This window comes from Adiantum capillus-veneris, chromosome 15, assembly GCF_014529385.1.
Source record: "Adiantum capillus-veneris isolate H3 chromosome 15, ASM1452938v2, whole genome shotgun sequence".
Lineage (NCBI taxonomy): Eukaryota > Viridiplantae > Streptophyta > Polypodiopsida > Polypodiales > Pteridaceae > Adiantum > Adiantum capillus-veneris.
The window spans coordinates 29,420,271-29,436,667 of NC_140945.1; the positions used below are offsets into that span (position 1 = coordinate 29,420,271).

At 45.5% G+C, this 16,397-nt stretch overlaps 1 protein-coding gene across 1 annotated transcript in view; it reads right to left on the bottom strand.

The window, feature by feature from the left end:
• LOC147440447 (carbon-nitrogen hydrolase family protein) overlaps positions 1 to 16,397 on the bottom strand; it is a 61,481-nt gene that overhangs the window by 21,503 nt on the left and 23,581 nt on the right. The gene's annotated exons all lie outside the window — the stretch shown is intronic.

The window sequence follows — 16,397 nt, forward strand, 5'->3', positions numbered from 1 at the left end:
ACGCATTGAGAATTGTTGCTTTGTGTGGTTTGTTTTGCAAGAATCTCCCGTCTTACGGAAAAGCCCTTCACGGGAAGTACAGCTTCACGCCTAAGTCCCTTACGGGAAAGTACGGCTACGCGCCTAAGTCCCTTACAGGAAGGACGGCCTTGTGCCCAAGCCCTCTACGGGAAAGCACGACCTTCGGGTCTAAGATTACAGAACGGAGGGGTTTCCTCGGGTTCTCGTGCTTGTATAAGAATTCTCCCTGAATAAAGAATACTCTTAACGAGGGGGGGACCAGCCCATCTTCTGGTCCCCAATACTGTGTCGATCTTCTCCCTTCTCTCATGTTTGCAAGTATTATATTTTTCAGATTTCTAAGTGCTCGTGTACGCTCCCGTTTTGTGACAGTGGTATAAGAGCTTGGACTCCTCTCTTTCTCTACAAAGAAGGACGATTCCGGGAAGAACGGGAAGAACCATGTCGGGCCAAGGGAGAAGCGTTGAAGAGGAGCTTCAACAAGTGCAAGCTCAGCTTGCGGATTTGCAACAAATCTTACTATTGCCAGATGTCCAAAAGCTCTTGGACGGAATGAAGAAAACGAATGGAACCGATGCAGCCAGGCATCCAGACCACACTGTTGGCGTGAGACCACAAGAGGAAAGAGAAGAACGTGCCGAGGTGCACAATGGATCTTCGGATCGGAATGAACGGCCTACTCCAAGGAAAGGCCAAGAAAAAGCGCTCTCTTTGCTAGACGAGAGCAAGGACATCTCTATCTCATCTCCATCCTACTCTCCTGATTATACTTCTACTTCTCAATCATCTCGTCAGAAGAAGGAAGCCGCTACTACGACTACCCTACATCAACCTAAAGACAAGCCTCGATTCAAGAAGCATGGTCGCAAGTCTCAACATCGCATTAGAGTCTTCAAATCGGGCGACAAGGACATCAAGTTCGAAACCTACAACGGACGGAGAGACATCTCCAAAGCATTGTCCTTCATCAAACAGTTTGAAGTCGCCTTTACCAATGGGCACTTCACAAAAAGATCCAAATTACGCCATGTGGGGATGCACCTCAAGGAAACGGCAAGTAATTGGTGGTTAGCCAAGATTCTGGAAGGTTCTGAGGCCAGAACTTGGGAGAGCTTCAAATCTGAATTTTATGAACAATTTCTTCCACCCGACTTCGAGCAGGACATACGGAAGGAATGGGACTGGCTTGCCCAAAAGGAACATGAAAGAGTAACGACCTATGTGGACAAGTATTGGTCGGTTCTTCTGAAGGTCACTCCCTTCATGAAGATTGCCAACGAGGAAAAGAAACGAAAGTTTTAAGCAGGTCTTCAACCGCAGCTTCGAAAGAGTATGAAAGTGTATCCGCATGATACTCTTCAGAGGATGATGTAGTCAGCAATCATTGCTGAGGATTTGCACTCAACTGGGACGCCCAGAAAAATGGAGCATAGCACTTACCGTGCAAGACAAAGAGGGGTCTACGATGACCAAGGGGGCCAAGGAAGAAAACATCCTCCATCTAGGGACGATGATCACTCTAAGAAGCCAGAGGGCAATGGCAAGCGAACTAAGTATCTTTCTCCTACTCAACTTCAAACTTTCAGAGAGGAAGGAAGATGCTTCTACTGTGGCGAGAAAGGACATATGAAACCGGATTGCCCGTTAAAGCAGCAACGGCAAGAACAAGCCTCCACGAGGCAAGAGAAAGCAAGGAAGGAACCCGCACCGCCAAGCTCGAACTCAATTCCAGATGTTCAAGGAAACACAGAAACAGAGGAAGGGAAGCATCAACTTCTGAAGGGCTGGGGGTCTTTGAACAACCAGCGAGTACTGATTCTTTATGATCCAGGATCCACGGATAACTTCATCTCCCTGGATACTGCGGAACGTTTGTGCCTCACACCGGCTCAGCTTGGCACACCGCTTACATCCGGATCGGCATTCGAGGGGTTGACAACCAATGCAACTCCCGTGCAAGGACAGCTCAATCTTCGGATTGGCGAGTACAAGGACCGCGAATCATTTTTGATGCCACCCATCGAGGGATGTGATATCATCTTGGGTATGCCATGGCACTTCCACATGACACCTATTCCCGATTATGTGGAAAAGACCCTCACTTTTGATCATGGGGGTAAGAAAATAAAGATTCATGCTGATGCAGGAGATTGGCAGTTCACAATTGTAAGTCATATCTCCATTAAGAAAGAAATGAAGAAGTATGTTTCTGCTTACTTGATTTTTGCACGTGAGAAGGATAAAACTAGTGGGGATTCACTCTCTAGTTTGGAAATTAAGCGTTTTCAATTTATTGAAAAGTACAAAGATTGTTTCACGGAAACACTCCCTAATGAACTACCTCCGGTACGCCCGGAAGATCACCGCATAGATCTCATACCGGGTAGCTCGCCTCCCAATCAACCCCCTTATCGGATGAGTCTTGCTCAGCAAGAGGAAATTTTGAAGCAAGTCAATGAGCTTCTAGAGAAAGGGTTAGTACGGCCAAGTACTTCACCCTACTGCTCTCCTGTCCTACTGGTGTAGAAGAAAGATGGCACGTTTCGAATGTGCATAGACTATAGGTCTTTAAACAAGATCACGATCAAGAATCGCTTTCCGATCCCTCGGATTGATGATATACTTGATAAGTTGCAGGGTGCAAGTGTCTTTAGTCGCATAGACTTAAAGAGTGGGTATCATCAGATACGGATCGCCCCTGAGGATGTCCATAAGACTGCTTTCCGCACAACCTTTGGACTATATGAATTTTTGGTAATGCCTTTCGGCTTGACCAATGCTCCTGCGACGTTCAATCGCATGATGGACCGCATTTTCAGCCCATATCGAGCTTATACGGGAATATTCTTTGACGACATACTCATCTTCTCTAAGTCAGAAGAGGAACATCGGAAGCACTTGGATTTAGTGTTTCAAGAATTGCGAAAGCATGAGTTGCATGTGAATGCGAAGAAGAGCGAGTTCTTTCTCTCAGAGATACGCTATCTCGGCCATATAGTCTCTCACAATCAAGTGAGTATGGATCCTACCAAGATCCGAGTGGTAGAAGATTGGCCTATTCCCACTACGGTACATGATGTACGTAGCTTCCTGGGATTATGTTCGTATTATCAAAGGTTTGTCCGAGGATTTGCTCATGTAGCAGGACCACTTCATGATTTGACAAAGAAGAAGATTCCTTTCAGATGGGGATCGAGACAACAAGGAGCTTTTGATCGGCTCAAGTACCTGCTAAGCCATGGACCTATTTTGATAGTGCCTGACTTAAGGAAACCATTTGAGGTTCACTGCGATGCTTCAGGCGATTGCATCGGAGCAATGCTAAACCAAGAAGGCCATGCAGTGGCCTACGAAAGCAGACGGCTTAAAGATGCAGAGTTGCATGCATCAATCTACGAAAAGAAACTCACGGCTGTGATTCACGCCTTATCCAACTGGAAGCACTATCTTCTAGGAGCGGATTTTGTGATCAAGACTGATCACCAGAGTTTGTGGTATTTTCTTACGCAAAGGAAACTATCTGAGAAGCAGATGAGATGGGCAAACTTTTTGTCTATGTTTCACTTCCAGATCCTTCACACGGATGGGAGTAAGAATGTGGTCGCGGACGCATTGTCTAGGCGGCCAAGGGTGAACGCTATCACTTCGGTGTATCATCAAGAATTAGAAGCACTACCGGATTTGTATCCGAATGATCCAGACTTCTCCACCGTTTGGGGAAAGCTACATCGTGGAGAGAATGAGTTTCCCTATTCCATTTGAGACAGTTATCTCTACCACCATCAGGCCATATGTGTGGCAGAACCATTAAGAAAGAAGATCATGGATGAAGCACACGCTTCGCCTTATGCGGGTCATCGGGGTATTCTCCCTACGACCTTAGCAATGGAACGATATTTCTTTTGGCCTAGCCTTAAAGCAGACATTGATAAATATGTCAGGGAATGCTTGGTTTGCCAAAAAGTGAAGTATGATCGGCATAAGACGCCTGGGTTGCTACAACCATTGCCTGTGCCTAATGAACCTTGGGAAAGTATTGCCATGGACTTTATCATGGACCTCCCTAGAACTCAGACTGGAAATGACGCGATCTGGACCATTGTGGACAGGTTTAGCAAGCAAGCACACTTTATACCAGTCAAGAAAACGATCAAAGCAGATCATATGGCTAGGGTCTTTCTAGCACAGATCTTTAAGCACCATGGAATGCCTAAGTCTATTGTGAGCGATCGAGATCCTCGCATGACAGGAAATTTTTGGCGTGCCTTGATAGATAATCTTGGTACGAAGCTGAATTTTTCATCTGCCTACCATCCTCAAACGGACGGGCAAAGTGAGATAGCCAATTCCACAGTATTGGATATGTTAAAAGCTTATGTGTCAGACCGGCAATCTAACTGGGAGAAATATTTGCCTCTTGTCGAGTATGCGTATAACAATACCATACACTCATCGACGGGGAAAGCACCTTTTGAGATTCTCTATGGTAAGCCTTTGCTTCCACCGATCCTTTTAACTAAGGATAAGATCTTTGCAGCAGATGAATTTGTCAGGGATTTGGACACAGCCTACGGGCAAGTTAGGAGAGCTATTCTACGCTCTCAAGAAAAGCATAAGAAAGCTGCAAACAAGCACAGGAGGAATCTAGACTTAACAGTCGGACAGTTAGTCTTACTCATGTTTGAGAAGGCAAGACTTAAGAAACAAGCGTCTCATAAGGGGAAGGTGGTAAAACTTTCTACCCGTTATTATGGGCCGTTTAAGATCACTGAGCGAGTGAATGATGTCACCTTCCGATTAGAGCTACCGCCTAATTGGAGGATCCATAACGCTTTCCATGTCAGTTTACTCCGGCCGTATGTGGGACCGCCTCCGAGCCAGCCTAGTGCTGAGGAACCTCCTGCGGTTGAGGAAACAGAAGAAATACTCCAACCGGAGCAGATAGTAAGTCATCAGGAGCGGCCTCTCAAGTCCGGAAAAATAACACGGAAGTATTTGGTTAAGTTTAAGAACTATTCGAATCTAGATGCTCAGTGGATGACGCAGGAGGAATTAGCAGCTTATCCCGAGATACTGGAGGTATATGTCCAGGCACTACAGTTGAGGTCAACTGTTTAGAAGCCAGAGGGATGTTGCTAATTGGACTATTTTCTTATTTTTAATGATTAATCTCTTTTTTAGGATATTTTATTGTGTGCACTAAGAACTGTTAAAAGATTGTAGCTACAGGAACTGCCATCAACAACGGACAACTCTGATGTGTCATTTGATGGGTGACGGTAAACATCGCGAAGGAGTTTTCGTAAGTTCGGTGGAAAGGACCGGGTTACGAATGCCCCTGATGCGTCACATGATGGGTGGCGGGTGCATCAGTAAGGGGGCATTCCGTAGGCTAAGGAGGAAATCCGAACTGAGTAAGAAAATACGCGTAAGAACGCAAGCACAAGAATAAAGATGGATTCAATGAAGCTTTTTACGAAAAGCAGGAACATTCGCGGGAGGGCAGATGCTTTCCCGCGAGGAGTCTGTGTTTGCATTGCATCTGTGTCGTGTCCTGCACCCAAGGACGCCTGGAATGTGTTCGTGTAGCATTGTTTTCACTAACTGAGTGAGTTTTTAAAGTTTGAACAGGTTCACACTTTATTTTATAAAGTGGCCGGTCACTTTTAAGTGACCAGCCCTTTTTATTAATAAAATAAAGCAAGGCTCTTCTTTTTAAAAAAAAGCCAGCGCTAAAAAGCTACGTAGGGGGCTGAAACAGCGATCTCTCTCTCTCCTCTCTCTAGAAAGCGCCAGATTCAGCGATCCCTCTCTCTCCTCTCTCTAGGGGCGCCAAGGTTCTGCTTTTTCGGCTCCTATTCCCGCCGGGTGCAAGGGCCTATAAAAGGGCAACAAGCGTTCCAGTTTTATGCACGCCGGAAGCAGCAGAGGAATCTAGCGCTAGGATTCTAGAGCAGAGGTTGGCGAAGGCAATTGCAAGTGTTCGTGTGACGACTGAGTACGGAGGTCGCTTTTCCGAGCAAGGAGCGACAGGTATAGGGTGTTGATACGCATTGAGAATTGTTGCTTTGTGTGGTTTGTTTTGCAGGAATCTCCCATCTTACGGGAAAGCCCTTCACGGGAAGTACGGCTTCACGCCTAAGTCCCTTACGGGAAAGTACGGCTACGCGCCTAAGTCCCTTACGGGAAGGACGGCCTTGTGCCCAAGCCCTCTACGGGAAAGCACGACCTTCGGGTCTAAGATTACAGAACGGAGGGGTTTCCTCGGGTTCTCGTGCTTGTATAAGAATTCTCCCTGAATAAAGAATACTCTTAACGGGGGGGGGGGACCAGCCCATCTTCTGGTCCCCAATACTGTGTCGATCTTCTCCCTTCTCTCATGTTTGCAAAGCATTATATTTTTCAGATTTCTACGTGCTCGTGTACGCTCCCGTTTTGTGACAGCTGGCATGCTGACGAGTCACCGTACGGAATAAAGCTGATTTTTTTTTGCACTGATTTTTCAGTCCAGCGACACAAATTGGGCTGATTTACTTGCTCTAGGCAATTCTGCTTTATTGCTCCACGCAAGGGGGGGGGGGGGGGGGGGGGGGGGGGGGGAGAGAGAGAGAGAGAGAGAGAGAGAGTTGCACTACTTTATTTTATGGAAAGCACACAGAAAGAGAGAGAGAGCTTGTGAGAGAAGCGCTTTGCTTTTAATTGAAGCTCTTGGGGCTCTGCTTTTCGGCATCCCTTGTAATCTTTAAATAAGCGGTTTAGGGCTCACTCTGCAGAGCATCTGGACGCAGAGTCTGAGAGTGAAACCCAAACCGCTCTCTTGTACTTTGACATTGATTTAATACATAAAGAAATACCGAAAGGAGCGCCAGTCTTTGGGGCCAATATCTCTAGGCACGGAACTCCGCCGGGCCAGTGCAAATCTATTGTGATCTGTGAATTGTTTTGAAGTGGTTATTTGGTGCTGTTGTGATTGATTCTTGACTTGAGTGTCCAAGTCTGTTACAGTGGTATCAGAGCACGGCCGATTTCTCTACTACGGGAAATCCAATCCCCAATTTTTTTTCCGCGGCACCTATGGCTTCACGCAAGGATCAGTCGACTCCCTCTCCATCTGGAGATGCGGGCAGGGATCATAACGAAGATTCCGGCAGAGAGTATGGCCCGCCTCGACCAACTCAGGCAGAGCAAAGAGAGATGAAGCGTCGTCAATTGATCGGCGATGCAACAAAGATGATGCTTAGTTTTGCGAAGGATCCGAAACTAGCAAAATATATGAGCGAGACTTCCTTTCAGGAAGTGCATGCGCAGTGGTGGCAGAAAACCACTACACCACCCCCGAAACCCGCTCTCAAGAAACCTTCTGATCACAAGCAATATTCAGAGAAAGAATTAGAAGAGGTGGTTGATGCACGGATTGCTCAACTTTTTGACGCGCAAAAGAAAGCCAAAAGGCACGGCAAAAAGCAGAAGAAAGGCACTGACTTCCCGGGTTATTTGGGTCGTCAGTCGACATTTGACAAAGCAAAGAAACAGAAGAAGCGTGTTCACTTTGAAGGAGTACCAAGTTCTTCTTCTTCTTCTTCTTCTTCTTCTTCTTCTGACAGTTCTTCTAGCTCTTCAGATTCGAGCGAAGAAGACAGAAAAGGCAAAAAGCGAAGCAAGAAACAACGCTTCGGAAAGGGCAAGAAAAAGGCAAAGAAGTCTAAATCTCGCCCAGTGACTGACAGTTCTACTGAGGACTCGTCTACAGACAGTTCAGACTCCGATGACGAAAACTTTTATGCGAACAAGAATTTTTATAAAGCCAACCAATATGACTTTCTGGAAGATAAAAGCAAGAAAGTCTGAGAGTTTAAGGAAGGTGGACACTCCATCAAATTTGACACTTTTTCAGGATACTCAGATGCTTCGAAGGCTTTGTCTTTTATACAACATTTTGACATCGCTTTCGCGGGAGGACGCTACTCAGAGCACTCCAAGATTCCGAGAGCTGCCTCTTACTTTAAGGGGAATGCTCGCACTTGGTGGTCCACGCTTCTTTTAGACAAGACTGTGCCAGTTAAATGGCTGAAATTTAAGAAGCTTTTTATTTCTTCTTGGCTGACGCAAGAGTATGAACGCGATATACGAGCTGCTTGGAACCATCTTCGGATGACCAAGAGAGATACAATAAATGCTTACTGTGAGAGATTCTAGAGCTCTTTTCTACCCGCCTCTTCATTCAAGAAGATCTCGTTCAGAGAACAGATTGAGCAGTTTACCTTGGGTCTACCTACAGAGATCCGAGATCACTGCTTGGAACAGAAGTCAGCTTCTATTCAGGAGTTGATGAGTCATGCGAAACGGGGTTTTGCCATTCACTCTGGCAGTTTGACCCACCCCACCGATCAGGTCATGACACAACGAGCTGAACAGACTTCAGCGAATGAAAGTAGAAAGAGAAAGAGCAACCAAGAAAAGAAGGATGCACGACCCAAGCTTACTCCTGAGGAGAGAGCTCGCTTCATCAGGGAGGTGAAGTGCTTTGGATGCGAAGAACATGGACATATCTCCGCGAAGTGCCCTAACAAGGCATCGAATGAACAAGATGAAGAAAGGCCAGAGAGTTCAAAAGCAACTGAGAGACGTGGCAGGAAAGGCAACTAAAAAGCTGCTATTGTTCCTGCTGCTGGCACCACATGGCGTGGGACCTGAACCAAATCAAATGAATTTAAGTACAAACTTTGCCGCTTTTAGGGCAAAGTGAAGAATCAGGAAGCTCTTTCGAAGGAGCCAAGGCCAACTTCTGTTACTTGGAATTGGCGGCTCGATTTGGAATTACGCTCGACAGATTGACACCACAGGCGGAGGTAGTTCGACTAGCACCCGGATATGGGATGTTGCCATTACACCGAGCATTGGCAAAATTCGTTTGCAATGACAGGGGTGTTCGGGGCACGCAAGTGACGTTCTACTCGGAATCCCTTGGTACCACAAGAACTACGCCGTGGTTGACTACCGGGCCGAGAAAGCAACTTTGACAAATGAAGGGCTCAAAGATTGTACTTGATGAACTTCAGTTTCTTTACTCATTCTTTTGGGAGAGAACTGAACGATGAATAAACATCGAATATGTTTTGACCTGAATAAAAGAACGCCAAGATTTTTCTCCACACTCATGCCGATTGCTTTTTAGAGGGCCTGAAGATCATACCATTGATTTGATACCTGGAAGCACACCACCGAACCGGCCACCTTACCGTGTGAGCCGAGCACAGAATGAAGAGATTATGAACCAAGTGAAAGACCTCTTGAAAAAGGGTCTTGTCCAGCCTAGTACTTCAACGTATTGCTCTCCAGTGTTGTAGGTTTTGAAGAAAGACGGATCTTGGAGAATGTGCATCGATTATAGAGCTCTCAACAAAATCACCATCAAGAACAGATTTCCGATTCCTAGGATCGATGATATACTCGACAAATTACAGGGATCCTCGTGCTTTAGCAGGATTGATCTGAAGAGTGGATATCATCATATCAGAATCGCGCGGAGAGACGTCTACAAGACAACTTTCCGGACGACTTTTGGGTTTTTGGTGATGCCTTTTGGCTTAACCAATGCTCCTGCGACATTTAACCGGATGATGGATGGGATTTTTCAAGCGCACAGGCTCTTTGTCGGCACTTTCTTTCATGATATCATTGTTTTCTCCAAGAATGAGGCAGAACACACAGATCATTTGCTTCAACGATACACTTTTCGGGACACATTGTCTCAGCAGCAGGAGTGCAAATGGATCCGGCCAAGATAGAGACTATCCGTGATTGGCCCGATTTAAAGAATGTCCATGGAGTTAGAAGCTTCTTGGGACTGTGTTCGTACTACAGGCGGTTCATTCGAAAGTTTGCAGAGGTTGCTTCCCCTTTACATATCTTGACACAGAAAGGAGTCCCTTTCTCGTGGGGACCCACAGAGGTGACTGCCTTTCAGACATTTAAAGAGAAATTGACTACGGGACCAGTTTTGACTTTGCCGGACTTGCAAAAGTCATTGAAGTATATTGTGATGCTTGTGGTCGTAGTTTGGGTGCCTTCTTAATGCAAGAAGGCCATGTCATTGCTTACGAGAGCCGATTGTTCTCAAGGCCGGAGATGACAACACAAATTTATGAGAAAGAGCTTTTGGCGATTATCCATGCTCTTACCCAGTGGCGGCATTACCTACTCGGAGCGGTTTTTACTATCTTTACGGACCATCAGAGTTTGCGCTACTTCTTGTCACAGAAGCAGCTTTCGGAAAAGCAAATGCGGTGGGCCAACATCTTGTCACAGTTTCACTTCCAGATTGTCCATGTGCAGGGACAAAAGAATGTGGTGGCAGATGCTTTGTCTCGGAAACCGTTGGTTCTGGCTATTTCCGCGATACATCATAGGAGCTTCGAGGATATGGTCGACCAGTATGCCACAGATACAGATTTTGCAGATATTTTCACACGGATACGGGATGGGGAGACAGTAGCGGAATACTCCATTCGGGAAGGCTACTTGATGAGAAAAAAAAACCATGTTGTGCGTTACACAGCCATTGAGGGAAAAGGTTATGATTGAATGTCACTGTCCACCTTTTACTGGTCACCGCGGCATTGCTACTACCATGAAAGGGATAGAGAGATACTTCTTTTGGCCGAGACTCAAAAAGGATGTGGAAGAGTTTGTGAACAATTGCTTAGTATGCCAGAAGGTCAAGTTTGACAGGCATAAGGCACAGGGATTGTTACAGCCTTTACCCATACCCACCCACCCCTGGGAAAGTATTGCAATGGATTTCATTTTTGATCTCTCGAGAACACAGAATGATCACGATGATTTTCCGAATACATAGCATGCCTGAGACGATTGTCTCTGCCAGAGACCCTAGATTTACGAGTTTGTTTTGGAAGGCAATTTGGGAGAACATTGGCACGCGGTTGCAGCTCTCGTCGTCGTTCCACTTGCAGACTGACGGGCAATCTGAGATTGCCAATTCAGTGGTATTAGATTTATTGAAGTCTTGTATCTCGGATCAGAAGACTCAATGGGAAAAGTACTTAACTTTGGTGGAATTTGCCTATAATAACGCGATACACTCTTCGATGGGGAAGGCGCCATTTGAGATTGTTGAAGGTGCTACGAAGGTTCCACCCTTCCTAAGCACGAAAGATAAGATTTTTGAAGCGGATGAATATACGCGAGACTTGGATACGGCTTTTGCCAAGGTTCCGAGACTTTGCAGAAGTCTCAAGAACGACAGAAAAAGACAACGGATCGCCATCGTCGCGACTTGAAATTGGAGGATGATTGGGTGCTCTTAGGTTTTGAGAAGGCACTCCTAAGAAAGAAAAAGGGAAAGGAGAGGCTTTTTCCAAAGCTTAGTACGCGATACTACGGCAGATCACTAAAAAGATAAATGATGTCTCCATCCGACTGAAACTGCCAGATACTTGGAGGATTCACAATGCATTTCATGTGAGTCTCTTGAAACCTTTTAAGGGTGATATGCCTGATGATGGGGAGCCTGATGAGCAACCCGAAGTGGAAGAAAACGAGGAGATCCTTGTTCCTGAACAGATTTTGGCACATACGGATACGAAGAATAAAGGTAAAGTCCGAAGGCGGTTCTTGGTTAAGTTCAAGAACTATCCTACATTGGATGCGAAGTGGATGGAGGAGGAGAACCTGGCAGATACTCCTCAGATTGTGAAACTTTACCTCGATGTTTTTGGTTTAGCATAGTCTACTCCAAATGGAACCCAGAATTCAGCTTGGGCGGAGATCTGGTGCAGTGGGATGCACAAGAGGGGAGTCACTCCGCTCCTTTGTCAACAGATGCCTTGATTTTGATACTAAAGTCATTGATGTCTCTTTGAGCTTCAGGGATACTGAGAGCTGGCAGTATTATGTTGGATGACTTTATGAAATGGAATTCCTGATTATGATACTAATTTGTTCTTGACTTCTTTTGAGTGCAGGAACTGATAGACGAAATGATTGCAGCAATTTGGTCTGATTGATCTCGAATGGACATGGTTGCAATGGGGGTTAGTCAATCGGACCCGATGAGGTCCCGATTGGATCTAGATGCGATTGCTAGCTACATTGCGGATAAATCATGGTCTAAGATCCGAATGAATGTTGAATGTCATGTGATGTCCAGTGATGTGACTGTCGATTTAGTACATGTGCTAGATGTGTGTTCCTAGTACGTAGGTACTAACAGTCAGTGTCTGCTAAGACGGTTTATTGCTTTTGTCTGTTTTGCAAGCGTAATCGAGGGCGATTACAATGCTTTCAAGAGGGGGGTATGTCACAAAGTGATGACATGTCTGCCCGAGAGCATGCGGGAAACCCTAGGCCTGATTGCTGCTGAAAACCCTAATTCTGCAAACCCTAACCCTAAAATCTGCCAGAAACTCTAACCCTAACCCTAACCCTAAAACCTGTCCTAAACCCTAACCCTAACCCTAGGCAACAGGGCAAAATTCCCGGAAAATGCGTTGGCATGCTGACGTGTCACCGTACGGAATAAAGCTGATTTTTTTGGCGCTGATTTTTCAGTCCAGCGATGCAAATTGGGCTGATTTACTTGCTCTACGCAATTTTGCTTTATTGCTCCACGCAAGGGGGAGAGAGAGAGAGAGAGAGAGAGAGAGAGAGAGAGAGAGAGAGAGAGAGAGAGTTGCACTGCGTTATTTTGCTTTATTGCTCCACGCAAGGGGGAGAGAGAGAGAGAGAGAGAGAGAGAGAGAGAGAGAGAAGCACTTTGCTTTTAACTGAAGCTCTTGGGGCTCTGCTTTTGGGCATCCCTTGTAATCTTTAAATAAGCAGTTTAGGGCTCACTCTGCAGAGCATCTGGACGCAGAGTCTGAGAGTGAAACCCTGACCGCTCTCTTGTACTTTGACATTGATTTAATACATAAAGAAATACCAAAAGGAGCGCCAGTGTTTGGGGCCAATATCTCTAGGCACGGAACTCCGCCGAGCCAGTGCAAATCTACTGTGATCTGTGAATTGTTTTGAAGTGGTTATTTGGTGCTGTCGTGATTGATTCTTGACTTGAGTGTCCAAGTCTGTTACACCACTAACACCCATGGGTCATGGAAACCAACCCAATCCGAGTCTAAAAAGCATGTACATGTGGTGGCAATGACCCCCCGTTTGGATAATACAACTCAAGATTATAGTGCCACTCATTTAGTGGAAGATCCATTTAGCTACCTTCCAATGCATAGAATATAAATCTGTTCACTTACTGAACATTTGGCCCCACAATGCATACGTGAATCAGGCAACCAATTGCTTGCTCATAAAGAGTGACATCAAAGTAGTCTCCAACATCATGAAAATTAAGCTTCAAACCTGTCTCCGTAGGAGTAGCAAAGGGCTTGCAATCTTCAAGGCCGAACCTATGCAACAATATCTCAATGTACTTTGTCTGACACAAAGCAATACCTCCATTAGTCTGCTTTTATTGTATGCCCGCCATAACGTCTAATGTACTTCGTCTGACACAAAGCAATACCTCATTAGCCAGTCAAAGTCCACGATGCGGAAGTGTAGAGTTTGAAAGAGAATGCACGAGAGAGAGAAGGAGAACAATTCAAACTTTGTCTTAAGCTAATACACCCATCCATGCTTGGAGAAATTATCAATAAATTCACAAAGTACGAATGATTCCCCAAAGATAGAGTGTGCATTGGACCACAAATGGCACTATAGAAAAGTTGCAATTTGGAAGTAGCCCACGCAAACCATCTTTAGAAAACTTTGAACGGTTCATTTTGTCCAAAATCCAGCCTTCCATGTTTCAATGGGGCAGAGCAACGAAGCCACCATATTAGATTTCTCCAAACGTAGCAATTCGGTAACCAAAACGTGCATGCCAAAGTTTTGCATCTAAAATAGCCTTTGAATTAGAAACTCCTCATGCTAAATCTTCTACACATTGTTAGCTAGCATTGGGTTTATACAACCCATGAAACAAAATGCTAGATGCCACAACAGTATCATCAAAACTATGGTTACAAACTTGACTAAAAGACCACGTTTTGCAAATGCAAAAGATTCTTTTTGATCCCAAAAACATACAAAGCATCACCACATGCAGCAATAACCACAATCTTTCCAACCCCCTTGACTAAATAAGACGCGTTGTTGGCACCAAAGTACCACACATGGACCATTGATTTTGCAATACATGCATCCTGAATAGATGGGCCATCCTCACACTATGCAATAAAAGCCCATTCTACATCTTGCACAATATTTGTCGAATCTGCATTTAAACAAACCTCTGCAATGGTCACATTTGCCTATTTCTTACAACCCTCTTTAGCCTTAAGCTTAGGACATTGCTCGATGAGATGATCAGTTGTCTTACAAGAATAACATTTCATCTCCTTCTTGCCCTCGCCACCAGACTTCTCAAACCTATTGTTGTTTGAAGAGTCAACAACTACAAGGGTAGGCCTGCTACTTGCAAAAGCATTAGTGACAGTGCTTTACTGCTGGACAATGAACCATGCACCTATGGTCCACCAATGGACCATTAATCCTTGATGAACCAGAGGACCTGGGCTGGATAACAAGCTAGTAGACCATGCTAGACCTTGGCGGACTATACTCCGGCCCGTGTATTTCTTCAGCTTTGTTATCCAACGGTTTAGATATTATCTTGTACATTGCTAGATAGTGTCACAAAATGATGGCGTGGCATGTCCGCCCGAAAACTGACAAGATTTAAAATTATAAGTTGGAACGGGTCTCGTCCAATGGGGCCCTGGGGGACACACGAAAAAAATAAATAGAGGAATCGCCTGAAGGTTGCTGACGTGGCAAGCCGTATGGACAGCCCCGGGGTTTTACGCTAACTGCTGACGTGGCAGCCCACGAAAAATTTTGCACATCACGCTGATTGGTTTGGCGCAAGAAGGGCAATCTAGGAGAACATTGGCACGTGGTTGTAATTCTCATCTTCATTCCACCCCCAGATAAATGAGCAATCTGAGATAGCCAATTCAATGGTTTTGGATTTATTGAAGTCTTACATTTCATATCAGAAGGCTCAATGGGAAAAGTACGTGCCCTTGGTGGAATTTGCCTACAACAACACGGTTCATTCACCGACGGGGAAGGCACCAGGCAGTTGAGAAACATCCACACGACTTGCAGTTGAAGAAAGATGATTGGGTGCTCTTACGATTTGAGAAAGCACGCCCGAGGAAAAGAAAGGGAAAGGATCCAAAGCTAAGTATACGATACTATGGCCCTTTCTAGATTCAAGGAAAGATAAATGATATATCCTTCAGACTGAAGTTGCCCTACTTGGAAGATTCACAACGCTTTACCTTTTTCAAGGTGAGGTGCTACTCGACAGGGAGCCTGAGGAGCAACCTCAGGGACACTAATGTGCTGACAGTATTCTGTTTTATTGTTAGACTTACACCACTATGTTGCTTCACAGGTCTAGGCATACATGTACGGCTAGTATGTCTCCAAGCTGGCCACCCATAGTCTAGGTTGCTCCTAGTCCGGCCACCCGAGTTTGGGGCAGGCCGTCCACTCTGTGCGGGCGCCCTCATATATTTCCATATATCATTTTTCTGTTGGGTCGTGGGGTTTTTTATCAGGTCTTGCCCTACCTCCCCTTGGGCACCTATTTATAGGGCTAGGGAGATACCCACTTCCATCATCTAGTCATTGTGCATTGGGTCTTCTGCTCATGGTAGTCATGGGGGGTTGATCGCCCTCTCTTCACCGTCTTTGGCGTTTCTCTCTCTCTCTCTCTCTCTCTCTCTCTCTCTCTCTCTCTCTCTCTCTCTCTCTCTCTCTCTCTCTCTCTCTCTCTCTCTCTCTCTCTCTCTCTCTTGCTTCCGCCCACGCGCACTCACATGGTATCAAGCCTCAAGCATCACATGGTATCAGGCTTCAGCAGCTTCAGGCTCTCAATGATCCAAGGCGCATCTGTGCATCAGGTTCTCCTCCCAAAATCAGCATAACCAGCGTTTTCATGCAAAATCTGCCAACGTTTTGCAAACAACCAGGCGCGCGATGAGATCTACGTTTTTCGTCGCAAAGGATCCCCCTCCACCTGCGTTTTTGCAAATCAGGTCAGTGTTTTTGCATCAGGCTGCTAGCGGTTCACTTCTAGGATCATTTCATCGTCGGAAACCTCCTCTGCTCCATCTGCGTTTTTGGGTTTTCAGTCCATTTTCGGCAGTTTTATTGGTCACTTTGTCTCGTTGAAACTTGACACCTTCCACAAGTTACTGGGCACCTAGGGTACCCATCAAGCCTTTGTTTTTTAAGCAAACATAAGGTTTTTGGTGCCAAAAAGTGCAGCAAAAGTGGGCTGCAAATTGACC